Source organism: Stegostoma tigrinum, chromosome 11, assembly GCF_030684315.1.
Source record: "Stegostoma tigrinum isolate sSteTig4 chromosome 11, sSteTig4.hap1, whole genome shotgun sequence".
Taxonomy (NCBI): Eukaryota; Metazoa; Chordata; class Chondrichthyes; order Orectolobiformes; family Stegostomatidae; genus Stegostoma; species Stegostoma tigrinum.
In genome coordinates, this window is record NC_081364.1 from 63921104 (window position 1) to 63940207 (window position 19104).

The 19104-nt window shown below is 40.1% G+C and overlaps 1 protein-coding gene across 6 annotated transcripts in view; it reads right to left on the reverse strand.

Annotated features, from left to right (window-relative positions):
• The window catches only part of dock3 (dedicator of cytokinesis 3), a 1242443-nt gene that overhangs the window by 566378 nt on the left and 656961 nt on the right, over positions 1–19104 (reverse strand). Inside the window, exon 1 of one of the 6 annotated variants that reach the window (XM_059649509.1) lies at positions 11522–11615. The exons of the other annotated variants lie outside the window; for them this stretch is intronic. The gene's annotated coding sequence lies outside the window, so the exon portion shown is untranslated. Of the gene's footprint in view, positions 1–11521; positions 11616–19104 lie in introns of those variants that run through there. 6 annotated transcript variants of the gene reach the window in all.

The following is a 19104-nucleotide window of genomic DNA, read 5'->3' on the forward strand; positions in this document are numbered from 1 at the left end:
AAAGGTGTTGAACTCAACATTGAGCCCAGAAGGTTGTAAACTGCCTAATTTGAAGATGAGAGTTGCTCCTCCAGTTTGTGCTGTGATTTGCTGCAGAATGGCAGCATGCCAAGGACGGACAAGTGGGCATGCAAGTAAGACACTGCGTTAAAATGACAGGCTACAGGAAGGTTGGGGTCATGCTTGCGTACAGACTGGAGGTCATCTGCAAAGCAGTCACCCAATCTGTGTTTACTTTCTTCAATGTACAATAAGCCACATTGGGTGCAGCGAATACAATACACTAGACTGGAGGAAGTACAGGTGAAATGCTGCTTCACCTGGAAAGACAGTTTAGGCCTTTGGATGGTGAAGGGGGAGCTGTTGCACCTTCTGTGGTTACATGGGAAGGTGCCGTGGGAACATCATCCACCACCACAATCTTAGAAAGGCACATCACACAATGTTAATCTTTAGTTTTGAGTTGGGCTAGTTTAGGATAATTGGAATCAATGGATGACTGAATGACTTTCTGCTAGAGTGACCATACTGAATCCCTGACCCAATTAACATTTTCAGTGCTCACCCTTTTAAGAAATGTAGTTGCTAATTTGTATTGCCTGTATTCAACCAGGCTGTGTCAGCGTTTGTGCAAGTATTATTGTTCAGCAGAGTAGAAATGTTCTCCTTGTTCTGGTTCTCACTCTACTCTGCACACTCTTCAGTAGCGTAATTATAGCTTTAATGTAACATTTTCAGCAATTTTGTTTTTTCTTGGAGGATTCATCCCCACCTTTATACTACTTTATACCAGTAATTTCTGCACATTTCCATATGCTGTGTATTTTTCAATATTACTCACTGCCTGATAATCAAAACTGCGAGATCTCTCTTGGTTAAGATTGCATGGTACATCATGGCCACTATCGTAGAATGCTTTTTGGACACCACTGTGTGCTGTTAGTCAATGCTGTGCACTGCCTCTTGGTCATTGTTGTATGTTAAATGTGGATCAGTGCTGTATGCTGCCTCCTGCTCATAGCTACATGCACCTTTTGGATAACGCTATACACTACCACTTGGTCACAGCTGCCTGTTGATTACTTCTGTACACTACCCATTGATCACTCAATGCTACTGCTGCATTCCGCATTTTGGTCGATGTTGTTCCATGCCTGCTGGTGATTGCTGCATATTACCATGTCATCAATTCTTCAATAATGTGATAATGTAATAATGTTCAATGATTTACTCGTGTACTGAAAATTTGTACACAGTAAATGAGATGAATTGTATGCTTACAATGGAAGATTTTATTTAAAAAAGGCGAGCTTCTTTATGATGATTTTGGAGTTAGTGCTACTTTTTAAAGCAACTGTAAAAATGTCTGTGATTACAGTTTATAGCTTATGTAACATTCACACAGTATTCTTGGCTTTTATCAAATGCGTAGCATAAGAGAATAAAAGATAACGAATTCACAGAATGTTGCAAAATTGTCAAGTGACCTAATATCAAACTGTTTGAGCAACAGTCCAGATGGCAATTCAGGCTTGTTCTGTGACGCTTATGCATACTTTAGAAGGTAAATATTTCTCCAAATCTATGTAGCCATGGAGATTTTAGGTGTAGTGTTCTTTGCGGTCACTACCAAAAGTACTCATTAACTGATGATATGCTTTTGGAACATTCTCATACGACCAGTTAATCTTCCATGTCCTAAAGTAGATCACTTTAAAGTTGTGAGGACTTTAAATTGTCGTCACTGGACTTGAAACATTAACTCTGACTTTTTCTTCAGAGATGCTGCCAGACCTGCTGAGCTTTTCCAGCAACTTGTGTTTTTGTTCCTTTCGTTTGTACTGGTTGGCAGAATAGCCTGAAAGTCCAACATATATTTATTTCAGTGGGAATGCTCAGTCTATTCCATGAATATGTTGTTCTTGTATTTATGATGTTTGTGCTTTGGTAATACTTTCAATTTTTGAATTCAAGGGGCAGAAGCATCAGAACATTGTACATTCATTTGGCTAGTTGAGAGTTAGGCCTTTCTCTTCCAAGGAATACAAATGGATGTTAATTTACTGATTAAAATATTACTACTGTATACTATTACAGTAAGTGTTTACATCTGGATTTATTTAATTGATAAGGACAGAGTAAAGGGATATTATTCATTTCTTCAACTTGCCCCTCCTAATAGTTTTCTATGAATTGCAGCAAGAGTCTACTTCTGATACTGTGTAGCTGAATTTTAGAGCTGCTTCACAATTCACTGACATCTACTTCTTTTTGTATGTGTTTTGTTTGCTCCCTGTCACAACCACCTTCACCCCAGCTGGGCGACACACCCCTATTGTTCAGCATATCAACTTGTGTATATGCATAGTTTAACATTATTAAACAGTGATAATTCATTTAGTCTGATACTGTGCTTTACCTTTCAGTTCTGCTTTCATTTCTAGGACAACATCAACAGCAAAACATGCCAACTTGCTTCAACACAGGATAACGGTTTAGAGAAGAGGAATCAAATAGTGATATGTTAGCTTTTAGAAACATTAAAGACAGGAATGGAACAGTAAATAGAAGCATAAATATATGCTCAGCTGCACGGAAGTTAAGTCACTGACAGTGGAATACTAGTTTCACAGCAAACCATAGTTCATTGATGTGAGCAAAACAAGGATTAGATAATGTTACAGAGTGCGCAAACAAAGATTTTGAATTCCAAGGTTGAAGGAAGACTTAAAAACTAGGGATGATAATGAGACAGAGGGAGAGTTTGTATGGGAAAGAATGCAGATAGTATAGTTGGAATATATGGAGGAATAAAAGTGACAGTGCACTGAAGTTGTACGAGCTGTACTTTGGGAAGTTAGTGAGGAAAAAACAAGAGACATCAACTTGGAAATTAAAAAGGCATGCATGCATATTTTAATAATGGCGATGAAGTGGGCATGGACTGGGATCATCTTGTGGAGGAGCTGAGTGACCTTAGTCGTGGACTGGATGTAAAACTGGATGCTTAAATTGGAGCCAGAAATTGCATCAATATCACACATGGTCAAATTTAACATGAGATCCAGGAAGCAGGAGAGAATTGGAATACCTGGTTCAAAGCTTTTGACAGGAGACATAAAGGGTATAACTGGCTTTGCAAATACAGAAATGGAGAAAATTATAGGTAACTCATAACTTGAAGTCAGTCAGTCAACAACTATGGAGGAAAGGGTGGTAATAAAACTGTAAAGCCAAGTACTGTTAGCAGTTATGAATTTTGACATCATGTTTCAGTTAACAACACTAAGAAATAAGACTGTAATAGAAGAACAGAAGACCTTGGTCATATGTCTTAAATAGTCTGCTTTGGTTAATGAAGAAAATTTTCATTTATATATTATTCATAATCCAAAACGTCCCAACATACAACACAGTCAATTAAATATTTTTAAAAGTGACCTCTGGTCTAGTTGTTTGACAACGCAAAAGCATATTTGCACACAATGAAAGCCCACAGACGGCTATGAAATACGTAACATGGTAATAGGTTCTTAATTATATTAGATAAACATAAATATTGAACAGGACACTGGGATACCTCTCCTGTAATAAATATAAATTAATAATACTATGTGATATTTGAGAACCACCTAAACAAGCAGAACTGGCAGTATTTAATCTTTTGTAAAGCAACTGTGTCTTTTTATTTTACTGTATTTTTGATTGTGGACTGTTTTGAAACCAAGGATTTGTGAAGGATTACTACAGCTTTACAAAGCACGTAACCTGATACCCCATTGTGAGTTCTGCTAACACATCTGATCATTCAACAAGTAGTGGAAATCTGGTTACAGATGAGCTGGGGCCAGGGGTCTGAGTGCAAATGGAGCTTTGGCCAGCAACATGGATGATTTTTCTGTGGACTAGTGGCCAGTTATCAATAACAAAAGTCTTTTGTCTGCCAACAACTTTGCAATTTGCTCCTAGGTAACTGACTACTTTCAGGGTGTAAATGTTCAGGAAAAGTCATCAGATCTCATAAGGGGAGAAGCTGTCTCTTTTCTCTGCAGCAGTTAAAAAATGCATTGTGCCTGAAGAAAAGCCAGTTTATATTTCCCTCAGCAGTTGCTGTAAGCAGTGATTCTTAATGAGTAAGTTTATAAGTTTTAAACAACCATGCTGAACGTTCTTCAAGCAAATGAAAATGTCTGAAGAAGGCAAGTAAGGAACAACATGATTTGACGAGCCACAAGGGCCATCTCAATGAACACTGAACGGCCTTCCCAGTCTTTCCCTCTACCAATCCCATTGGTGTGTTTGTTTTTGCTGTTTGTGCCTTTCTGTATGGGTGTGTGGGGAGTAATTTATATCAGAGTTAGAGATGCAACTAGTGGAGTTATACGTTGATGGTTCGGAATTGTTTGCCTGTAACTAGAATCAATTCATTCATACTAAAAAATAACTCTTGTTAAGTATAGAAAGCAGGCCCAGGCGTTCTGTCAACCTGAGTCCAAATGATGGGTAAATTGGGCAATTTTGCTTACTTTTACAAAATCTTTCACTTACTGCACCAGGAATAGCAAGGCTCAATTTCATTGTGATCCTCAGGCTAAACCAGCAGTGGTCATCTCTTTCTAATGAGAGAGCAGTGCTTTGATCACCTGGGACTACGGCAACTTTTTTTTTGCCTTGACATATTTCCTGAGTCCAAACTTTTCTTTTCCCAGCTAACCCAAAACAAACCAGTTCCAAATGCCTTGTCCACTTTTTTTCCGAATGTCTGATAGCATTAGGAGGTCTGCAGGCTAACCTGGACTTGTGTATCTGTAAAACTGACCGGTTTCAACAAAATACCATCCTTAATTATCAGTCCAAATTTGAATCCAATGGATCTGTCACTCAGTTTGACCATTCAAGATTTTTTTTCTGAACTGTGCTTAAAAAAAAGTTGCTAGATTTGTTTAAGAGCAATGAGCTGCCGGGTAGTATATATGATAGGGTTCATTCACATGACTCACTATGTTTGTGCATGCAAAGGTTGCCCAAGACACACACAAGAAAAAGAGATGCCCCTTTGTGCTATTTGATATCAATGACTGTTTCAGCAAAATATGAACTGGACACACATTTAGGGCAAATTGCTACAATCAGTTTTGTGCTAGTTGATCACTTTTGACTGATAGCCTGATCTGAAATCCCCTCAGGTCATTTTTACACCTGACTGTCAGATAGAATTGTGCTATGTGGCTGAATTTTACCAGCTCAGTAATTTAAAATTGAAAGATTTTCCAGTAAATTAACATCTCAACAGCTTATATGAGGAATAACAGCCAAGATTTCAGAACAACATAGCACAATTCAGTAAACCATCAATCACAAAACCTCAACAAGTATTCAAATCAACACTTTCAGTACGCAGAGATAGTAGGAACTGCAGATGCTGGAGAATCTGAGATAACAAGGCATAGAGCTGGATGAACACAGCAGGGCAAGCAGCATCAGAGGAGCAGGAAGGCTGATGTTTCCGGCCTAGACCCTTCTTCAGACCTTTTTTCTGAAGAAGGGTCTAGGCCCGAAACATCAGCCTTCCTGCTCCTCTGATGCTGTTTGGCCTGCTGTGTTCATCCAGCTCTACACCTGGTTATCTCTTTTGGTACACATGCCAGTTTCTGAAGAACCATTCAGTAGTATTTCATTATTAGGGCTGCGTAGGACTGTTACTGAAAAATGAAAGCAAGGCATCAGTAAATCCTTACATTAATGGAAAAGATAAATCAATTTTTATAAGCTATTCTGAGGACAATTATAGCTAAAATCCAGATGGAAAAAATAACTTTTTATTTGTCATTGACTACCAACTGAAATGTAATCAGACCAAGGCTCTAACTTCATATCTTTCAGCACATTAGCAGTAAATTGGGTTTAAGAAAGTTGAAGTCCACCACATTACATCCTTAAACAGGGAGCTTTGGAGAGATCTCACAACAGATATGATCAGACTCTCAAGATAACTATTAAGGCATATTCTCACAAACATCCACAAGATTGGGACAAAGACTGAATATCGTGTTATCAAATTCCCTGCACTCTTCACGGTTAAGACACACCAGTTTTTTTTAATTTTATTGTTCTTTTGATGAAACTTGGAGTGATTTTCTTTTATTTTAATTTTCAAAGTCAGTTAAATTAACCATGTTAGTGATTCAATTAGTTACCTATAATCTGCATTGACTTGTGGAGTAATGGGACTTGATTTTGATTGTGAGATAATTATGGATCTCAATGTGCTAAAAATCCTATTCTAGATCTCACTAAATTTGTAGCTGATCTGTTTTTATTCAGCTAAAACATTTCACATCAACACGACAGATTTCATAATTGCCTGAATATCGCTTCATTAGGTTAAAGTAGCAAAGTGAGAGAAGGGATTGTCGGCAGTGTTGTCAAACAACATTCATCGACCTATAACATGATACATTGATGCTCAGTTTGTGATTTGCAAGGTCCAAACAAAACCAGACCTTACTACAACCTTGGTTTAAACATGATCAAAGCAGCTGAATTCCAGAGAAGACAATAGTGACTGCCCTAAGCCGACTCCTAATGAGGAGCACCATTAGTGTGAAGGAGCCTCTACTTGAGCGAGCATCTTCGAGAATTTGGTTTGAAGTTCAAAATCAACCAATAAAACTAAACTTGACGAAGATTTAGAGTGGAAGTTAGATTCAGACCCAGAACTAATAAAAAAAGGCTAACTAAAAAGGCAGCTGCCAGAGATTGGAAGTTATCTAGCAAACAGCAGAATTCCTTCGCATGAATGACATGTTGATTACTAAAGCAGGAGGCTAAAAAAAAATGACTAATCAATGCTTTACAAGAAAGGGATTTTTAAATGGCATGACAATAAAGAGCATAATCGATGTGAAAGGCGCTTTGCCTGAGTGAGACAGAGGCCAAGTGAACATATCTGGTAATTTGGTTCAAAGTGGGAGCTCAGTGCAGATCAGGAGCATTACCTCCAGCGAAATCAGTGGGAGAATCTCATCGTGAACCATAACATGACATGAATGCAGTAGTTGATTGGCGAGTATTTATAGCTTTTACAGTAAAAACTTTTAAAAGTTTTCTCTCTTCTTAAAGATAATGTGTTAAGTATAAGAATGATACTGGCAATAGGTATTCAATAGCATTACCAACAAAGAATCCTCCAATAACGTTCTCAAGAGGGTGACCAATAATTAAAAACTTAAATGGACCAGACATCTAAATAATACGAATTGAACAATAGGTTAAAGTCTGGGTATTCTGTGAACAGCGTCTCACCTCTTGACTCCAAAAAGCCTTTGCCAACATTTACAAGGCACAAAGCATCTGGAGCTTTATGGAATATTCCCTTGTTAAGTGCAGCTCCAAAAACACTCAAGAAATGTACACAATCCAGGACAAAGCATCCCATCCACACATTAAATATTCCTTACACATCAGTGTGCCATGGCTGGAGGATGTGCAGTAGCTTGGTAGATTTTCTTAAACTGTACCTTGCAAAGCCGGTGACCTTGATCACAGAAAAGAACAAGTGCAAAAAGTGCAAGGGGATACCACCATTTGCAATAACCTCTCCAACACAAATACCACTCTGGGTTCGACATATATTATCACTCCGGATGTGAGTTTGCTCGCTGAGCTGGAAGGTTCGTTTTCAGACGTTTCGTCACCATTCTAGGTAACATCATCAGTGAGCCTCCGACGAAGCGCTGGTGTTATGTCCCGCTTTCTATTTATCTGGTTAGGTTTCCTTGGGTTGGTGATGTCATTTCCTGTTCTTTTTCTCAGGAGATGGTAGATTGGCTCCAAATCAATTGATTTGGAGCCAATCTACCATCCCCTGAGAAAAAGAACAGGAAATGACATCACCAACCCAAGGAAACCTAACCAGATAAATAGAAAGCGGGACATAACACCAGCGCTTCGTCGGAGGCTCACTGATGATGTTACCTAGAATGGTGACGAAACGTCTGAAAACGAACCTTCCAGCTCAGCGAGCAAACTCACATCCAGAACCTCAACCTGAGCTACAAATCTTCTCAAAACTTGATATATTATCACTGCTCAAAATCCTCATTCTGCCTACTAAACGACACTGTGGGGATTAACTCACCATACAGATTGAAACAGTTCAAAACTGCAGCTCAGTAGCACCTTCTCATGTGTTCAGTCATTGTCAGCTGTCTCTCAATTTAAGGATGGCAGCTACTCAGAATGGTAGGTTTTTACCATGGGTCTTCTTGTGACTGAAGAGGTGGAAGCTTGACCTGCAGATACCTGGTGTGTGATGGCTTGCATGCATGTGTGTTAGTGTGTGTACTTCACAGTGTCGTTTGACGGCAGTCTGGAATTTGAAGGGATCTGTTTTAGATTTCCCAACAAAGAGAATAATCATGATGAGATGACTTATCTGGGCAAATGGGATGGATAAAACATGTTAAACTTTGTTACAATTCCCATATCTCTTGAACAAATTAAAAAGCTGTTGTTTCCTATTTTTACCTTGTTAAATGATGTCCTTTGAAAGTAATTGCAGGCCATCAAAGAATAAATATGGTCAGGAAACTGTGTTTGACAACAAAGTCAGAAATCCAGTACTGCCTCCAGTGACCAAAGTAATTTTATTGCCGAAGGTGCAAGCAGCTTTAATCACGAAAAGAGACTTACCAGAATGAAAAAGAAACGCAATCTGTGGCTTTGTAATACTGCAATTAATTGCTAATAATCTGTAAAAATAGAAGCTGGCTATTTTACTAGCCTGTCAACGGAGAACAGGAAGAGGTGAATACCAAATTAACTAGTTTTGACAAAATAGATTATTTTCTCACAATTTAACAGTTAAGTGAACTTAAAACAATCACTTGCATTATTTAGCACACTTGTAAAGAGCCAACAAATACAGGCTTTGATCTGAGAATCCACATGGAACATTCACCAAACACTGCACAAAAAAAGTAGACTGTTCACAGGCAAAAGGACGTTTGACAAGTGGGAGGCATTCAAGAGTGTGATGACGAGAGTTCAGAGTTATTATGATCCCGTTAATGTCGAGTAAGGCTGGTAAGATTAAGGAACAACAATTGAATAAAGATATTGAAGTTCTAATCATGAATAAAATAGTATCTTATTTCAGACACCAACAACTTTGTTCAATTGAATCTCTTAATCAATATAGAGAGTATAGGGCCATTTTTAAGAAAGAGATCTGGAAGGTAAAGACGGGATATGAAACGGCATTGGCAGATAAGGTTAAGGATAATCTAAAAATAATCTACAAATACATTAATACGAGAGTAACTAAATACAGAGTAGGACCTCGTAATGATCAAGGAGGTCATTTTTGTGTTGAATCACAGGAAATAAGAGAGATGTTAAATGAATATTCTGTGCCAGTTTTTATTATGGAGAAAGAAATTGAGTCTACAGAATGATGAGAAATAAATTTCGATGTTTAAAAACAGTTCACATTACAGAAGAGAAAGTTCAGGAGGTCTTAGAGAATATCAAGGTGAATAAATCTCTGGCACCTGACCTAATGCATCCCAGAATGCTGTGGGAAGTTAGGGGGAAAATTATGGGAACCGTTGAAGAAATATTTGCATTATTTTTAACTACAGGTGAGGTGCCTGATGACTGGAGGGTGGCTAATGTTGTACTTTTGTTTAAGTAAGGTTGTAAAAAGAAACCGGGGAACTACACATCTGAGAGTCAGACTTCGGTTGTGGATTAATTGTTGGAAGTGATTATGAAAGATAGGATTTATGGACAGTTAGAGAGGCAAAAATTGATTAGGGATGGTCAGCGATTTTGAGTGCGGAAAATTGTGTCACAGAAATTTGACTGAGTTTTTTGAGGAAGTTACCAAAAAGATTAATGATGGCCGAGCAGTACGTAAAGCCTTTGACAAGGTTCCACGTGGTATACTCATAAGTAAAGTTAAGTCTCATGGGATTCAGGGTGAGCTTGCCAATTACATACAAAATTAGCTATATGGCAGAAGACAGATACAGAGGTGGCTTTTCGGACTGGATGCCTGTGCCCAGTGGTGTTCCACAGGGACAAAAACAGAAGTTGCTGGAAAAGTTCAGCAGGTCTGGCAATCAAAGTTAACGTTTCAGGTCTGGTAGCCAGGAAAATGTTGGTTTATACACAGAAGATAGGGTGGGGAGAGGGGATAAGGTGTAAATGATTGGTGGGGATAGAGCCCAAAGAGAGAGAAGAATAGTTTGATAGACAAAGGAGTTGGTAACAACTTGGCTAGGAGGGTAAATAACTGTTGATGGAGACTGTTACCAGCTAACAATGGGTGGTGTGTAATGGCAGGCTATGTGATAACAAGTCCTGGTGTGGAGGGCAGGGGGCTAGGATTTGGGAGCGCTTAGGCCTTAAAATCATTGAACTCGATATTGAGTCTGGAGGGCTGCAGGGTCCCCAAGCAGAGAAAGAGGTGTAATTCTTCCAGCTTGCACACTCTTCACTGGAACACTGCAACAAGCCTGAGACAGAGATAACAAGGTGAGGAGCTGGATAAGCACAGCAGGCCAGGCAGCATCAGAGAAGCAGGAAAGTTGATGTTTTGGGTCAAGGCCCTGAGACAGAGATCTTGGCCAGGGAACAGAATGGTGAATTAAAGTGGCAAGCAACTGGAAGCTCAGGGTCTTTTTGCAAGCAGAATGTAGATATTCTGCGAAGCAGTCACCGAATCTATGCTTCGTCTCCCACTGAAGAGGAGACCACATTGCGAGCAGCGATTGCAATAGGCTAGATCGTGGGCAGTACAGATAAAGTGCTGCTTCACCTGGAAGGTACGTTTGGACACTAGAGGGGGAGGGGGTAAATGGGCAGGTGTTGCACCTTCAGCAGTTGCTATTATTTACTGATTTAAAAAGGCATCTTTTTTCATTATTGCATCTGAAAAGAAAAATTTTTATACAGTAAAATGTAAGGTTTGACCTTTTTGATTAATTTTCGCTAATTAAGCTTTCTGGGCCATTAAACTGATTGCACAAATACCATAATTATAGAGTGTCCACAAAAATAAACTTGCTAGGCCCAATGTCCATTTCTCATTCATGAGTTTTTGTTGAATAACGCATTACACAGCAGTGATGTTGTTTATCCATTTGTCTTTTCGCAAGCTTGGCAATAAAAAAACCTCAGCAGCGTGATGAACAAAGCTTACATTACACATTGCAGATAAAGATGCTCACTGCACAGTTTTGACTGGTTATCACTACTGAAACATGGCAAATGTTCTGAAACACGTTCAAACTACTAATCCGAATTGGCATTTAATGTGCAATGAATGCTAAATTACACCAGCATCAGCTTAAATGCTACAATGCACATATTTTGGGATGTAAATTGTCTCCAGCAATCTGGAGACTGGAACAGCTTAGCCATATTGAACTAATGTAACCAACAATACACTTGGAGTATAAAAAATAAAACTTTGATTTTTAGAAGACTATACAAGGCGCTAGTCAAATCATACTTATCATACTGTGATCAGTTTTAGTCCCCTTGTCCAAGGGAAGATATAGTAGGATTGGTGGCAGTCCAGAGAATGTTCAGTAGGTTGATCCCAGGCACGGAGGCATTTTCTTTTGAGGAGAGATTGAGTAGGTTGGGCTTATACTCACTGCAGTTTAGAAGAATGAAGGATCTTCTTATTGAAGCATATTAAATTCTTCAGAGTCTTGACAGGGTAGATTCAGAAAGGTTGTTCCCCTTGATGGGAGAGTCTGGGACTGAATGGCATAATCTCAGAGTAAAGGGTCATCCCATTTAAAGAGATAAAGGGGAAACCTCTTCTCTCAGAGGGTAATGAATCTGTGAAATTATTTACCATAGACCACTGTGGAGATTATATCGTTAAGAATATTCATGACTGAGATGGACAGATTTTTAATCATTAATGGAATCAAGTGTTATGGGGCAAAGGCAGGAAATTGTAGTTGAAGATTCTTAGATCAGCCATAATATTACTGAATGACAGGAAAGAACTCAATGGGCCAAACAGCCTACATCAGCTCCTATATCTTATGCTAAATGTAAAGCATTTCTTATCAGAAAAATTGAATCACCAGACCGGTCATCAATCTGGATTGCCTAAAAGACTGCTCATTTCTCAAATACGATTCAAAAATGACAACATATGTTTGACGGCCAGCACAACATTAGAATAGCTGTCTTGAGTATTTTAGGAGCAATTAATATTACATATCCTGATCTTATTTTGCACTTTTAATTTGGTGTCAGTTTCCAAAGCTTGCAATTCGCACACATCTGGATAAGGTTCATTTTTATTAGCTTTAGTGACTACTTAAGGATATAATAACCATGCAGCTGGATATAATTTCCTATTTATTGTTTAATTTTCTTCTTCTACTGCAGGTAAAATTCCTCTCCCTATGAACTAGAATATGCAATTACATGCATAGTAACTAAGTATTTGTAGAGAACTAGAAGATCAATTTAGAAATGTGCATTACTGTAATCTTCCGACTGTTTAGACTGTGTCTTTATTATTTAAATCCAAAGGGAGTAGAATAAACATAACTAAATAATGGTTTATTTAGAAATGGCTGAACAGTCTCAAAGAACATATGTTGTAAATCAAGACTACCAGAAAATGATTTGGGGCACCTTGAAGTGAAAAACATTTTGGAAAAATTTTTAGTTATACTTTCTGTAATTTGTAATTTGAAATGTTTCCCCTTTGGGCTGCATAACAAATGTGGATATATTTGTTAAATAAGATGACCGCTATAACATAATCGAACTTACTTGCAAATCCTGCAATATTCATATGAAAGACTTCTGTAATGTTTTAATTCAGAAATTTTGTGAATATTGGAAAAAGGCAGTCAACACAGTGAAGTGTGATTTTCCAGGTTTTCCTGCTGCAATGCAAAACTCCAAATGCCTTTATGGCTTCAGCCAAGGAAACACACAAATGGGAATTCATTGGATCCGAGACAATGGGAACTGCAGTTGCTGGAGAATCCAAGATAACAAAGTGTGTAGCTGGATGTACACAGCAGGCCAAGCAGCATCTCAGGAGCACAAGAGCTGACGTTTCGGGCCAGCTCTCTGATGAAGGGTCTAGGCCCGAAACGTAAGCTCTTGTGCTCCTGAGATGCTGCTTGGCCTGTTGTGTTCATCCAACTACACACCTTGTTATCTATCATTCACTGGAACCTATAGGGTCAATGGGTTCCTCAGTTCAATAGCGTACTACATCCATGATTGTCCCATTTATCAATTCCTTTTGCATTCCGCATGGCGTCATCCACTTTAGACTAAGTTTCCATGGTTGTTCTCTGCAATTACCATGCAGGCTCCTGCAGTCAAATGAGGAGTGTCTCATCATTCAGCTGGTTAGCCTCATCTTGCTCCTCTTTGTTATTGGCTTCCTGTGCAGTTACTGCCTATTCAAACTCAGCAAAATTTAGCATTCAAGCATAGCCTAACTCCAATTGCATGGCAAAGTCACATGACAAGAATACATGCATTTGACTAATGTGGAGTTACTAGTCTAGTACTTCAGCTTATCATGGACATTTTTCTGATGGATTTCATATGTTGCCAGTGGAAATGGTTGACAACTTCACCTCAAATGGAGGTTTGGGTTTGTCCTAATTTGACTCTAAACAATTGGATAGAACAGTAACCCGGGTTCAATTCAGCCTTGGGTGACAATCCATGTGGAGCTTGCACCCCATGATTTTATAAACCTCTATAAGGTCACTCCCTAGCCTGTGCTGCTCCAGGGAAACAGCCCCAGCCTATACAGCTTCTCCCTAATGCTCAGACCCTCTAACCCTGCAACATCCTTCTAAATTTTTTCTGGACTCTTTCAAATTTCACAACATCCTTTCTTTAGGAGGGAGATCAGAAATGAATGCAGAATTCCAAAAGTGTCTCAATCAATGTCCTGTACAGCCGCAACATGACATTCCAATTCCTATACTCGACACAATGACCAGTAAGGGTAAGCATACCTTTCTTCACTCTCCAATCTACGTGCGACTTCACTTTCATAGTATGAACCCGTACACCAAAGTATTTTTTGTTCAGCAGTACTACCCAGGACCTTACCATTCAGCGTTTAAGTCTTCCCCCTTGTCTGTGGGGGTTTCCTCTGGGTACTCTGGTTTCCTCCCACAATCAAAAGATGTGCAGGCTTGTGGAATGGCCATGTTAAATTACCTATAGTTTACAGGGATGTATAGGTTTGGTATGTTATCCATGGGGAATGCAAGCTTACAGGGATAGAGTAGAGTCTGGGTCTGAGTGGGATGCTCCTCAGAGGGTTGGTGTGGACTTGATACACTGAATGATTCGTTTCCTTGCTGTGGATTCAATGAATTCCCTGTAGAATTTAATATTTTCTGTCTAACTAGAATGAGAGAATCATAGAATACCTACATTGCAGAAAGAGGTCTGTACTGACCTCCTGGTGCAGACTCACCCAAACCCAGCCCCCACATATTCCCATAACCCCAGAGTTACCATAACTAACCCAACTAGCCTGCACATCCCTGGACACCACAGGGCAATTTATCATGGGCAATCCAACTAATCTGCACATCTTTAGACTGGGGGAGGAAACTGGAGCAGTCGGTGGATCTCGACACAGATACACACCCAAGGCTGGAACTATATATACGAGTATTACAGAACTGATTTGAATGTGAATATAGGAGGTATGGTTAGTAACTTTGCAGATGATAACAAAATTGGTTGTGTAGTGGAGAGCAAAGATTGCCTCAGAGTACAATAGGACCTTGATCAGATGGGCAAACAGTCTCAGGAGTAGGAGGAGTTAATTTATTTTTAAAGTTTATGAGATGTGGCCGTCACTGGCTCACCGGCATTTATTGCCCATTTCTAATTGCCCTTGAGAAGGCTATGGTGAGCTGCGCTCTTAAACTGTTATAGTCAATCTGCTGTGGGGTGACCCATAATGCCCTAAGTGAGAGAATTCTAGGATTTTGACCCAGTGACAGTGAAGGATTTTTCCAAGTCAAGATTGAGAGTGGCTTGGAGGGAAACTTGCAGGTGGTAGTGGTGTTCCCATATACCTGCTGCCCTTGTCTTTCTAGATGGAAGTGGTCGTGGCTTTGGAAGGTGCTGCCTGAGGATCTTTGGTGAATTTCTGCAGTGCATCTTGTAGATAATACACACTGCTACTACTGAGTGTTCACGGTAGAGGGGTGGATGCTTGTGGATGTAGTGCCAATCAAGTAGATCGCTTTTCCTGGATGGTGTCAAGCTTGAGTGTTGTTGGGGCCGCACTCATCCAGGCAACTGAGGAGTATTCCACCACACCCCGACTTGTGCCTTGTAGAGAGTGGACAGGCTTTCGGAATTCAGGAGGTGATCTACCCACCGCAGTATTCTTAGTGTCTGACCTGCTCTTGTATCCACTGTGTTAATGTGATGAGTCCAGTGAGTTTCTGGTTAATGATAATCCCAGAATGTTGATAGCAGAGATTCAACGATAGTAACACCACTGATTGTCAAGGGGCAGTGGTTAGGTTGTCTCTAATTGGTGATGGTCATATCCTGGCATTTGTGTGGCATGAATGTTACTTGCTGCTCACTTATCAGCCCAAGCCTGGATATTGTCCAAGTACTGTTGCATTTGAACATCGACCACTTGGATATCTGATGAGTTGGGGAATGGTGCTGAATATTGTGCAACCATTGGCAAACATCCCCACTTCTGACCTTATGGTACAGGGACAGTCATTGATGAAGTAGCTGAAGATGCCTGGGCCTAGGACACCACCCTGAGGAAACTCCTGCTGAGATGACTGACCTCTAACAACCATGACAATCTTTCTATGTGTCAGGTATGACTCCAATCATTGCAGAGTTTGCCCCCTGATACCCATTGTTTCCAGTTTTGCTAGGGGTCCTTGATACAGCCCTTAACGTCAAGGCTGCAATGAGATTACGAGCTGAAAGACCCGGCAGAACGCAAACTGGGTGTCACTGAGGAGGCAACTGCTGAGCAAGTGCTGCTTGACAGCACTGTTGATGTCAATTAGTTTACTGATGATTGAGAGTAGACTGATAGGGGAGTAGTTGGCTGGGTTGGATTTGTCTTGCTTTTTATGTACGTGGCATACCTGGGCAATTTTCCACATTGTTGAGTAGATGCCAGTGTTGCTAACCAAGGCATTCCAGTACAGTTACAAAGTGGCAAGTTCTACAGCACAAGTCTTCATTACTATTGCTGGAATGTTGTCAGGGCCCATAGCCTTTGCAGCATCCAGTGTCTCCAACTGTTTCTCGGTATCACATAGAGTGAATTGTATTGGCTAAAGACACATATCTGTATTGCCAGGGACCAGTGGAGTAAGACACGATGGATCATCCACTCAGCACTTCTGGCTGAAGATTGCTTTACAATCTTTTGCACTGGCGCACTGCACTCTTCCATCATTAAGGATGAGGATATTTATGGAGCATCCGTTGAGTTGTTTAAACACCGACTAACATTCATGGCTGGATGCAGGACTACAGAGCTTTAATCTGATTTGTTGTTTGTGGCATCACTTAGCTCTATCACTTGCTGTTTATGCTGCTTGGCATGCATGTAGCCCTGTTTGGTGTCTTCAACAGGTTGAGCCTCATCTTCAGGTATGCCTTCCTGCGCTCTCCATTGGACCAGGGTTGATATCCTAGCTTGGTAGTAATGGTTGAATGGGGGATATGCTGAGCCAGGAGGTTATAGATTATGCTGGAATACTATTCTACTGTTGTTGATGGCCAACAACTTGCCATGTCTTGAGTTGCTCGATCTGTTTGAAGTCTGTCCCATTTAGAATGGTGATGGTGCCACATGACATAATGGAGGTTATTCTCAATGTAAATGCAGGATTTCATTTCCACAAGAACCGTGCAGCAATCACTCTTATCGATATTGTCATGGACAGATGCATCTGCAGCTGGCAGATTGAGAAGAATGAGGTCAAGTATGTCTTTAAGCGACAAAGGGGGTATGCTCTGAAAGCTTACAATTTTAAATAAAGTCCATGACCCTGGTGTTGTGTGACTTCTGACATTGAAAGTGAAGTCACAGATAGACAGGGTAATGAAGAAAGCATTTGGCACGTTTAATTTTATTGGTCAGTGCGCTAAGTAGAGGAATTGAAATGTTATGTTGTAGCAGTGTAGGACGTTGGTTAGATCACTCTTGGAATGTCGCATTCAATTCTGGTCTCCCTGCTATAGGAAAGATGCTGAGAAACTCAAAAGACCTCTAAGAAGATTAACATGGATGTAGCCAAGGTTGGAAGGTTTGAGCTATAGGAAGATGTTGAATAGGCTGGGGCTATTTTCCCTGGAGCATCGGAGGCTGAGGGGTGATCTAAAAGAAGTTCATAAAATTATGAGGGTCATAGATAGGGTGAATAGTCAAGGTCTTAAACTAGAGGGCATAGGTTTAAGGTGAGGGGGAAAGATTTAAAGGGGACCTAAGGGGGGGAACATTTTCACAGAGGGTGGGTGCATGTATGCAATAAACTGCTGGTGGAGGTTGGTACAATTATAACATTTAAAAGGCATCTGGATAGATGCATGAATTAAATTTTTGAGATGATTTGTACCTTGTGTTGTGGATGAGGTTGCAAACTTGTTCGCTGAGCTGGTGTGTTTGATTGCTGACATTTTGTCACCCTGCTAGATAATATTGTCAGTGCGCCTCTAGTGATGTTCCGCTTATAATTTATATGCCTTGGTCTGCTGGGATGGTTGGCATCACTTCCTGTTCTGTTTTTCAGTGGTCTATATAACCTGGTCCAGTTCAGTGTGTTTGTTGATGTAGTTCCGGTTTGAATGACTGGCCTCCAGGAACTCCCTGGCATTTCTGCTTGGCTTGTGCTATCATGCATGTGTTGTCCCAATCTAATTCGTGTCCTTCTTTGTCCATTGACACCAGTGAGAATTGGTTGTGTCTCTTAGGGGATGGTTGGTGTTCATGTAATGTATCCTTATTGTCAGTTTTCTTCCAGTTTGGCCTATGTAATGTTTCTCACAGTCCTAGCATATATAATATATATATTAGCTTAATTGGTTGTAGACATGGCATCTCTTACGTTTATCAGTAGCTGCCGCAGATTTGTTGTTGGTTTGTGGGCTACCCTGATATCCTGGGTCTGAGTAGTGTTGTAGTTATCTCTGATATGTCTCTGATGTACTGTAGGGTGACTAGTGTGCCTGCCTGTGTTGTGTCTTCTTGTTGTGGTCTGTCACGGAGGTAGTAGTGGATTGTGCTTTTTGCGTATCAATTTCTTTTAAAAACTCCATATAAGTGCTCCTGTTCTGCTTTGCGCAATACACGAATACAAAGAGCTTAGAGGGAAATGGGCCAAATGCTCGCAAGTGGGACTGGATTAATTTAGGTTATCTGGTCAGCATGAATGAATTGTTCAAAGTGTCTGTTTCCAAGCTGTACATTTCTGTGATTCTATCACTGTGCAAAATCTCAGATTCAGAAACTTTTTGCATCATTCCAAAGAGTAGGCTAATTGCCCACTGGACAGTCAAACTTCTCAGTCAATAACACGGAGGTCAGGACATAGGGACTTCCACACAATCCTGACATGCATTTTGGGTCATTCATCTTGTTTTTGATAGTCTAGCAATTGGAAGATCCAGGCCAGACTTTACTGCCAGTAGCATTCAACAGGCTAATTTTACTAAACTTGGGGTCTCCTTAAAGCTGAATGTTTCTATTATTTCCAGTGTAGCATGAGAACTCATTTATTGTTTTGCCAGCAATTTCCTGCTTTTCATGAACATACAGAAATTTCTAACAAAAGGATGGTGACAATAAAGACCACCATGTTTCATAAGCTGACATCAAAGAACTATATACCATCATATGTACCCTACTATCATTAATATCACATGAATATCTGCAGCCTAGATCACCATTAAGGACTTGTTTTGGATTGCTCCTTATCTGATTCCTCCTCTCCAACCTTACTGTCGTAGGTAGCCCTGTAAGCAGTTGAGGCCACCTGATAGCATCACGCTTAGGATCAACAGAACTCTCGA